Source organism: Stenella coeruleoalba (genome assembly GCF_951394435.1).
Source record: "Stenella coeruleoalba genome assembly, contig: scaffold_190, whole genome shotgun sequence".
Taxonomy (NCBI): domain Eukaryota; kingdom Metazoa; phylum Chordata; class Mammalia; order Artiodactyla; family Delphinidae; genus Stenella; species Stenella coeruleoalba.
In genome coordinates, this window is record NW_027645935.1 from 282,773 (window position 1) to 292,444 (window position 9,672).

At 43.7% G+C, this 9,672-nt stretch overlaps 1 long non-coding RNA gene across 1 annotated transcript; it reads left to right on the plus strand.

Annotated features, from left to right (window-relative positions):
* Nucleotides 1-1,407: 1,407 nt before the first annotated feature.
* LOC307181456 lies at nucleotides 1,408-9,373 on the plus strand. The gene is made up of 4 exons (XR_013826804.1): nucleotides 1,408-1,489; nucleotides 6,136-6,217; nucleotides 7,705-7,786; nucleotides 9,286-9,373. It is a non-coding gene; the product is annotated as an uncharacterized lncRNA (long non-coding RNA).
* The last annotated feature ends 299 nt before the right edge of the window (nucleotides 9,374-9,672 follow it).

Here is a 9,672-nt window from a genome sequence, read left to right on the forward strand (position 1 = left end):
CCATACTTTGGGGTGGCTGTGTCTTTTTGATTTTAATTTCCCTAAGCTATAGGACCATAAGTGGAAGTGCCCTAGGCTCTGTTGCTTTGTTTTTTAGATGTTTCAGGAAACACCATACACTTCTCCCGAGTGGTTGTTGGCAATTTACATCCCGCCCATCAGCATAACAAGGCTCCCAGTTCTCCATGGCCTGTCCTGCCTTTCTGGATTTTACACTTTTTTCAGATGGCCCTTTTGACCGGGGGGAAGTGAGACTTCATTGTAGTGCAGATTTCCTTTGCAAGTTTGCTTGGTTGGCCAAAAAGGGCGTATGCGTTTTTTCCTGAATATATTCAGGAAAAAACGCATATGCCCTTTTTGGCCAAGTGCATCATTGTGGACGTTCTGCCTCTTTTCCTATGCTTGAAATGCAATTCCAGTCTACCTCCTGAAATCGGTTTCCTGCAATTCTGCCCCGCTTTCAAGTCCTCTTGGCAGCCTTACTTCAGTATATTTTTGGACGATAGCTGTCATTTATAACTCTGCAGGTTTATGCATTACAGTGCCACTGAGCTCCTTTCGTCAACTCGCTTTCTTGTGACCTGTCCGCAACTCCGCAGGATGGCTTCAGGCCCTAATCTGGTTCCGGCACGGCACGCTGAGCCTTTGGTTATTTCCTCTTCCTGGTGGGAAATGAGAGTTAAATTTGCCCGTCCAGACACCTCCAGCTAGTCTCTCATTGGTTCTCACTATTCCTGTTCATCTTCCGCAGAAATTGCAAACTGGGCCAAACAGGAGGTTAAAGGGACTGACTTTCCAAGTCGGGAGAGTGTTAGTAAAGCGTCTGGAATGTTGCACCCGAGTACCAGGGTACGAAAACTGAGACATATTTGAACACGTCTCCCGATCACATGGTTGATCATACTCTAGGTTCCACATGCATGTTTTAGCTGAAGGAAGAATACCTTAAACCTGGGTAGTTGAAACCCGTGGAATGGGTACCATGCAATATGACTTCAAAGGGTCTTCATTTGCTCACCGAACCTCTCCAATCCTATCACTGCTGCGTTTATGCCCCTGTACACATGCTTGATTCTCTTTCGGTGACATAGCAATCCAATGGTTTTAAGATACTTACTAGTCAGGTACATTCTTAGGCATTTAATATGCGGTGTTGAGTCCATTTCGTTGAGCAAGGAGTAGCTCTTGTCTATTCCATATTTGGCTTAAGGAACTTTATCTGTGCTCATTTCAATCTCTGGTTTTATGGAGCACCCCAACTCACCTTTCCCCTTAAGCAAGCATAAGTTGGTTTTCTAAATTTGAGACCCTGTTCTGTTCTGTAATTCAGTTCCTGTGTAGCCAAGTTTACATTCCGTGTATTACTGATATCTTATGATGTTTCTTTTTCTGTGTGACTTATTTCAGTTAGAATCATCATACCTGAATCCACTCATTGTGCTGCTAAGGGCCTGATGACATAGATTTCATTGCTGAGTGATATTGTTTTGTAAGTAAATACCACAAGTTCTTTATCCATTTTTCACTTTCTGCGATGTTGAACTTGTACTGTAAATGAGGTTCTTGTAAACAGAGGCGTCCCAAACTTTGGGGTGGATGTGTCTTTTTGATTTTAATTTCCCTAAGCTATAGGACCATAAGTGGAAGTGCCCTAGGCTCTGTTGCTTTGTTTTTTAGATGTTTCAGGAAACACCATACACTTCTCCCGAGTGTCTGTTGGCAATTTACATCCCGCCCATCAGCATAACAAGGCTCCCAGTTCTCCATGGTCTGTCCTGCCTTTCTGGATTTTACACTTTTTTCAGATGGCCCTTTTGACCAGGGGGAAGTGAGACTTCATTGTAGTGCAGATTTCCATTGCAAGCTTGCTTGGTTGGCCAAAAAGGGCGTATGCGTTTTTTCCTGAATATATTCAGGAAAAAACGCATACGCCCTTTTTGGCCAAGTGCATCATTGTGGACGTTCTGCCTCTTTTCCTATGCTTTCAATGCAATTCCAGTCTACCTCCTGAAATCGGTTTCCTGCAATTCTGCCCCGCTTTCAAGTCCTCTTGGCAGCCTTACTTCAGTATATTTTTGGACGATAGCTGTCATTTATAACTCTGCAGGTTTGTGAATTACAGTGCCCCTGAGCTCCTTTCTTCAACTCGCTTTCTTTTGAGCTGCCCGCAACACCGCAGGATGGCTTCAGGCCCTAATCTGGTTCCGGCACGGCACGCTGAGCATTTGGTTATGTCCTCTTCCTGGTGGGAAATGAGAGTTATATTTGCCCGTCCAGACACCTCCAGCTAGTCTCTCATTGGTTCTCCCTATTCCTGTTCATCTTCCGCAGAAATTTCAAACTGGGCCAAACAGGAGGTTAAAGGCGCTGACTCTCCAAGTGGGGAGAGTGTTAGTAAAGCATGTGGAATGTTGCACCCGAGTGCCAGGGGAGGAAAACTGAGACATATTTGAACACGTCTCCCGTTCACACGGTTGATCATACTCTGGGTTCCACATGCATGTTTTAGCTGAAGGAAGAATACCTTAAACCTGGGTAGTTGAAACCCGTGGAATGGGTACCATGCAATATGACTTCACAGGGTCTTCATTTGCTCACCGAACCTCTCCAATCCTATCACTGCTGCGTTTATGCCCCTGCACGCACGCTTGATTCTCTTTTGGAGACATAGCAATCCATAGGTTTTAAGATACTTACTAGTCAGGTACATTCTTAGGCGTTTAATATGGGGTGTTGAGTCCATTTCGTTGAGCAAGGAGTAGCTCTTGTCTATTCCATATTTGGCTTAAGGAACTTTATCTGTGCTCATTTCAATCTCTGGTTTTATGCAGCACCCCAACTCACCTTTCCCCTTAAGCAAGCATAAGTTGGTTTTCTAAATTTGAGACCCTGTTCTGTTTTGGAATTCAGTTCCTGTGTAGCCAAGTTTACATTCCGTGTATTAGTGATATCTTATGATGTTTCTTTTTCTGTGTGACTTATTTCAGTTAGAATCATCATACGTGAATCCACTCACTCTGCTTTTAAGGGCCTGATGACATAGATTTCATTGCTGAGTGATATTGCTTTGTAAGTAAATACCACAACTTCTTTATCCATTTTTCACTTTATGCGATGTTGAACTTGTACTGTAAACGAGGTTCTTGTAAACCAAGGCGTCCCAAACTTTGGGGTGGCTGTGTCTTTTTGATTTTAATTTCCCTAAGCTATAGGACCATAAGTGGAAGTGCCCTAGGGTCTGTTGCTTTGTTTTTTAGAAGTTTCAGGAAACACCATACACTTCTACCAAGTGTCTGTTGGCAATTTACATCCCGCCCATCAGCATAACAAGGCTCCCAGTTCTCCATGGCCTGTCCTGCCTTTCTGGATTTTACACTTTTTTCAGATGGCCCTTTTGACTGGGGGGAAGTGAGACTTCATTGTAGTGCAGATTTCCTTTGCAAGCTTGCTTGGTTGGCCAAAAAGGGCGTATGCATTTTTTCCTGAAAAAAACGCATACGCCCTTTTTGGCCAAGTGCATCATTGTGGACGTTCTGCCTCTTTTCCTATGCTTGAAATGCAATTCCAGTCTACCTCCTGAAATTGGTTTCCTGCAATTCTGCCCCGCTTTCAAGTCCTCTTGGCAGCCTTACTTCAGTATATTTTTGGACCATAGCTGTCATTTATAACTCTGCAGGTTTGTGAATTACAGTGCCCCTGAGCTCCTTTCTTCAACTTGCTTTCTTGTGACCTTGCTGCAACACCGCAGGATGGCTTCAGGCCCTAATCTGGTTCCGGCACGGCATGCTAAGCCTTTGGTTAATTCCTCTTCCTGGTGGGAAATGAGAGTTAAGTTTGTCAGTCCAGACACCTCCAGCTAGTCTCTCATTGGTTCTCGCTATTCCTGTTCATCTTCCGCAGAAATTGCAAACTGGGCCAAACAGGAGGTTAAAGGGACTGACTCTCCAAGTCCGGAGAGTGTTAGTAAAGCGTCTGGAATGTTGCACCCGAGTACCAGGGTACGAAAACTGAGACATATTTGAACACGTCTCCCGATCACATGGTTGATCATACTCTAGGTTCCACATGCATGTTTTAGCTGAAGGAAGAATACCTTAAACCTGGGTAGTTGAAACCCGTGGAATGGGTACCATGCAATATGACTTCAAAGGGTCTTCATTTGCTCACTGAACCTCTCCAATCCTATCACTGCTGCGTTTATGCCGCTGTACACATGCTTGATTCTCTTTCAGAGACATAGCAATCCATAGGTTTTAAGATACTCACTAGTCAAGTACATTCATAGGCGTTTTTATGCGGTGTTGAGTCCATTTCGTTGAGCAAGGAGTAGCTCTTGTCTATTCCATATTTGGCTTAAGGAACTTTATCTGTGCTCATTTCAATCTCTGGTTTTATGCAGCACCCCAACTCACCTTTCCCCTTAAGCAAGCATAAGTTGGTTTTCTAAATTTGAGACCCTGTTCTGTTCTGTAATTCAGTTCCTGTGTAGCCAAGTTTACATTCCATGTATTACTGATATCTTATGATGTTTCTTTTTCTGTGTGACTTATTTCAGTTAGAATCATCATACCTGAATCCACTCATTGTGCTGCTAAGGGCCTGATGACATAGATTTCATTGCTGAGTGATATTGCTTTGTAAGTAAATACCACAACTTCTTTATCCATTTTTCACTTTCTGCAATGTTGAACTTGTACTGTAAATGAGGTTCTTGTAAACATAGGCGTCCTAAACTTTGGGGTGGCTGTGTCTTTTTGATTTTAAATTCCCTAAGCTATAGGACCGTAAGTGGAAGTCCTCTAGGCTCTGTTGCTTTGATTTTTAGATGTTTCAGGAAACACCATACACTTCTCCCGAGTGTCTGTTGGCAATTTACATCCCGCCCATCAGCACAACAAGGCTCCCAGTTCTCCATGGCCTGTCCTGCCTTTCTGGATTTTACACTTTTTTCAGATGGCCCTTTTGACTGGGGCGAAGTGAGACTTCATTTTAGTGCAGATTTCCTTTGCAAGCTTGCTTGGTTGGCCAAAAAGGGCGTATGCGTTTTTTCCTGAATATATTCAGGAAAAACCGCATACGCCCTTTTTGGCCAAGTGCATCATTGTGGACGTTCTGCCTCTTTTCCTATGCTTTCAATGCAATTCCAGTCTACCTCCTGAAATCGGTTTCCTGCAATTCTGCCCCGCTTTCAAGTCCTCTTGGCAGCCTTACTTCAGTCTATTTTTGGACGATAGCTGTCATTTATAACTCTGCAGGTTTGTGAATTACAGTGCCCCTGAGCTCCTTTCTTCAACTCGCTTTCTTGTGACCTGGCCGCAACACCGCAGGATGGCTTCAGGCCCTAATCTGGTTCTGGCACGGCACGCTGAGCCTTTGGTTATTTCCTCTTCCTGGTGGGAAATGAGAGTTATATTTGCCCGTCCAGACACCTCCAGCTAGCCTCTCATTGGTTCTCCCTATTCCTGTTCATCTTCCGCAGAAATTGCAAACTGGGCCAAACAGGAGGTTAAAGGCGCTGACTCTCCAAGTGGGGAGAGTGTTAGTAAAGCATGTGGAATGTTGCACCCGAGTGCCAGGGGAGGAAAACTGAGACATATTTGAACACGTCTCCCGTTCACACGGTTGATCATACTATGGGTTCCACATGCATGTTTTAGCTGAAGGAAGAATACCTTAAACCTGGGTAGTTGAAACCCGTGGAATGGGTACCATGCAATATGACTTCACAGGGTCTTCATTTGCTCACCGAACCTCTCCAATCCTATCACTGCTGCGTTTATGCCCCTGCACGCACGCTTGATTCTCTTTTGGAGACATAGCAATCCATAGGTTTTAAGATACTTACTAGTCAGGTACATTCTTAGGCGTTTAATATGGGGTGTTGAGTCCATTTCGTTGAGCAAGGAGTAGCTCTTGTCTATTCCATATTTGGCTTAAGGAACTTTATCTGTGCTCATTTCAATCTCTGGTTTTATGCAGCACCCCAACTCACCTTTCCCCTTAAGCAAGCATAAGTTGGTTTTCTAAATTTGAGACCCTGTTCTGTTTTGGAATTCAGTTCCTGTGTAGCCAAGTTTACATTCCGTGTATTAGTGATATCTTATGATGTTTCTTTTTCTGTGTGACTTATTTCAGTTAGAATCATCATACCTGAATCCACTCACTCTGTTGTTAAGGGCCTGATGACATAGATTTCATTGCTGAGTGATATTGCTTTGTAAGTAAATACCACAACTTCTTTATCCATTTTTCACTTTATGCGATGTTGAACTTGTACTGTAAACGAGGTTTTTGTAAACCAAGGCGTCCCAAACTTTGGGGTGGCTGTGTCTTTTTGATTTTAATTTCCCTAAGCTATAGGACCATAAGTGGAAGTGCCCTAGGGTCTGTTGCTTTGTTTTTTAGAAGTTTCAGGAAACACCATACATTTCTACCAAGTGTCTGTTGGCAATTTACATCCCGCCCATCAGCATAACAAGGCTCCCAGTTCTCCATGGCCTGTCCTGCCTTTCTGGATTTTACACTTTTTTCAGATGGCCCTTTTGACTGGGGGGAAGTGAGACTTCATTGTAGTGCAGATTTCCTTTGCAAGCTTGCTTGGTTGGCCAAAAAGGGCGTATGCATTTTTTCCTGAAAAAAACGCATACGCCCTTTTCGGCCAAGTGCATCATTGTGGACGTTCTGCCTCTTTTCCTATGCTTGAAATGCAATTCCAGTCTACCTCCTGAAATTGGTTTCCTGCAATTCTGCCCCGCTTTCAAGTCCTCTTGGCAGCCTTACTTCAGTATATTTTTGGACCATAGCTGTCATTTATAACTCTGCAGGTTTGTGAATTACAGTGCCCCTGAGCTCCTTTCTTCAACTTGCTTTCTTGTGACCTTGCCGCAACACCGCAGGATGGCTTCAGGCCCTAATCTGGTTCCGGCACGGCATGCTAAGCCTTTGGTTAATTCCTCTTCCTGGTGGGAAATGAGAGTTAAATTTGTCAGTCCAGACACCTCCAGCTAGTCTCTCATTGGTTCTCGCTATTCCTGTTCATCTTCCGCAGAAATTGCAAACTGGGCCAAACAGGAGGTTAAAGGGACTGACTCTCCAAGTCGGGAGAGTGTTAGTAAAGCGTCTGGAATGTTGCACCCAAGTACCAGGGTACGAAAACTGAGACATATTTGAACACGTCTCCCGATCACATGGTTGATCATACTCTAGGTTCCACATGCATGTTTTAGCTGAAGGAAGAATACCTTAAACCTGGGTAGTTGAAACCCGTGGAATGGGTACCATGCAATATGTCTTCAAAGGGTCTTCATTTGCTCACTGAACCTCTCCAATCCTATCACTGCTGCGTTTATGCCCCTGTACACATGCTTGATTCTCTTTCAGAGACATAGCAATCCATAGGTTTTAAGATACTCACTAGTCAGGTACATTCATAGGCGTTTAATATGCTGTGTTGAGTCCATTTCGTTGAGCAAGGAGTAGCTCTTGTCTATTCCATATTTGGCTTAAGGAACTTTATCTGTGCTCATTTCAATCTCTGGTTTTATGCAGCACCCCAACTCACCTTTACCCTTAAGCAAGCATAAGTTGGTTTTCTAAATTTGAGACCCTGTTCTGTTCTGTAATTCAGTTCCTGTGTAGCCAAGTTTACATTCCATGTATTACTGATATCTTATGATGTTTCTTTTTCTGTGTGACTTATTTCAGTTAGAATCATCATACCTGAATCCACTCATTGTGCTGCTAAGGGCCTGATGACATAGACTTCATTGCTGAGTGATATTGCTTCGTAAGTAAATACCACAACTTCTTTATCCATTTTTCACTTTCTGCGATGTTGAACTTGTACTGTAAATGAGGTTCTTGTAAACATAGGCGTCCTAAACTTTGGGGTGGCTGTGTCTTTTTTGATTTTAATTTCCCTAAGCTATAGGACCATAAGTGGAAGTGCTCTAGGGTCTGTTGCTTTGTTTTTTAGATGTTTCAGGAAACACCATACACTTCTCCCGAGTGTCTGTTGGCAATTTACATCCCGCCCATCAGCACAACAAGGCTCCCAGTTCTCCATGGCCTGTCCTGCCTTTCTGGATTTTACACTTTTTTCAGATGGCCCTTTTGACTGGGGCGAAGTGAGACTTCATTGTAGTGCAGATTTCCTTTGCAAGCTTGCTTGGTTGGCCAAAAAGGGCGTATGCGTTTTTTCCTGAATATATTCAGGAAAAAACGCATACGCCCTTTTTGGCCAAGTGCATCATTGTGGACGTTCTGCCTCTTTTCCTATGCTTTCAATGCAATTCCAGTCTACCTCCTGAAATCGGTTTCCTGCAATTCTGCCCCGCTTTCAAGTCCTCTTGGCAGCCTTACTTCAGTCTATTTTTGGACGATAGCTGTCATTTATAACTCTGCAGGTTTGTGAATTACAGTGCCCCTGAGCTCCTTTCTTCAACTCGCTTTCTTTGGAGCTGGCCGCAACACTGCAGGATGGCTTCAGGCCCTAATCTGGTTCCGGCAGGGCACGCTGAGCCTTTGTTTATTTCCTCTTCCTGGTGGGAAATGAGAGTTAAATTTGCCCGTCCAGACACCTCCAGCTAGTCTCTCATTGGGTCTCCCTATTCCTGTTCATCTTCCGCAGAAATTGCAAACTGGGCCAAACAGGAGGTTAAAGGCACTGACTCTCCAAGATGGGAGAGTGTTAGTAAAGCGTCTGGAATGTTGCACCCGATTACCAGGGTACGAAAACTGAGACATATTTGAACACGTCTCCCGATCACACGGTTGATGATACTCTGGGTTCCACATGCATGTTTTTGCTGAAGGAAGAATCCCTTAAACCTGGAGAGTTGAGACCCGTGGAATGGGTACCATGCAATATGACTTCAAAGGGTCTTCATTTGCTCACCGAACCTCTCCAATCCTATCACTGCTGCGTTTATGCCCCTGTACACACGCTTGATTCTCTTTCGGAGACATAGCAATCCATAGGTTTTCAGATACTTACTAGTCAGGTACATTCTTAGGCGTTTAATATGGGGTGTTGAGTCTATTTCGTTGAGCAAGGAGTAGCTCTTGTCCATTCCATATTTGGCTTAAGGAAATTTATCTGTGCTCATTTCAATCCCTGGTTTTATGCAGCACCCCAACTCACCTTTCCTCTTAAGCAAGCATAAGTTGGTTTTCTAAATTTGAGACCCTGTTCTGTTTTGCAATCCAGTTCCTGTGTAGCCAAGTTTCCATTCCGTGTATTAGTGATATCTTATGATGTTTCTTTTTCTGTGTGACTTATTTCAGTTAGAATTATCATACCTGAATCCACTCATTATGCTGCTACGGGCCTGATGACATAGATTTCATTGTTGAGTGATATTGCATTCTACGTAAGTACCACAACTTCTTTATCCATTTTTCACTTTCTGCGATGTTGAACTTTTACCGTAAATGAGGTTCTTGTAAACAGAGCTGTCCCAAACTTTGGGGTGGCTGTGTCTTTTTGATTTTAATTTCCCTAAGCTATAGGACCATAAGTGGAAGTGCCCTAGGCTCTGTTGTTTTGTTTTTTAGATGTTTCAGGAAACACCATACAGTTCTCCCCGAGTGGCTGTTGGCAATTTACATCCCGCCCATCAGCATAACAAGGCTCCCAGTTCTCCATGGCCTGTCCTGCCTTTCTGGATTTTA